Raw genomic sequence first — 955 nt, 5'->3', positions numbered from 1 at the left:
AAAAAAAAAAAGAAAGAAAACGCGCTCGTTGCGCGCGTTTCGAATTTTTGTGCGAATCGAAATATTTACTTACTTTATACATCGATATACCCTAGCCACCTTGTCCCGTCTCGATTCAAATTCGTATTGTAATCGTGTTGCAAATCGTGTTGCAAATCGTGTTGCAAATCGTTCGAAAATGTTATTCAAGTTGTTAAAGAGTTGGAGAGGATTGGAAGGGAGAATAGGGTGGCGGGGGGTATCTTAGAAACGAATTAAATGAAATTTATATGAATTATGAACGGATCGAACGTGTTCTTTTTTTTTTTGTTACGAAGATCGTTCGTAAATAAAATAAATAAAATTGAACGCTGTATTGGTAACGCGATTTGACGGTTTGTGCTCGTCGTCGCGAAAACATGTATTGTATATATATAGTGCAACTATATACATATATATATATGAATCGATTAATTAGTACCGCAAAGAGGTACAGCTCTAAAATTTGATAAACGAATTTGAGAGAGAGAGAGAGAGAGAGAGAGAGAATGAGAGAGAATGCGTGCGAAAGAGAATGCGCGTGAGTGAGAAAATGAGAGGGAGAAATGAACGTGACATTTAACAGAGGAGAAGAGAGGAGAGGATAATCTGTAAGAGACGAACCTAACCTCTACGCGCGTTAATCATTAATCATTTTACGCCGCATAAGAATCATATCACGAATCAAAGGCAGCAGCAGCAAAACATTTCTAATAATGCATAGGGATTAGGTGTATGTATCATTCTAAAATCGAAAAAAATGAATATTGATTTTGATTGCCACGCGAGACGAGAAATCTACGAAACGACCATATATTGTATATTTTACTTGTTATCTCTCGACTTTATTATCAACACAGTTTAGCATATCTCGTTATTATTGTATATTATCATTATTATTATCGCTATTATTAATTCTCATTAATTATTATTATTA

Source organism: Apis dorsata, unplaced genomic scaffold (genome assembly GCF_000469605.1).
Source record: "Apis dorsata unplaced genomic scaffold, Apis dorsata 1.3 scaffold_169, whole genome shotgun sequence".
Lineage (NCBI taxonomy): Eukaryota > Metazoa > Arthropoda > Insecta > Hymenoptera > Apidae > Apis > Apis dorsata.
This window is presented reverse-complemented; position numbering follows the sequence as displayed.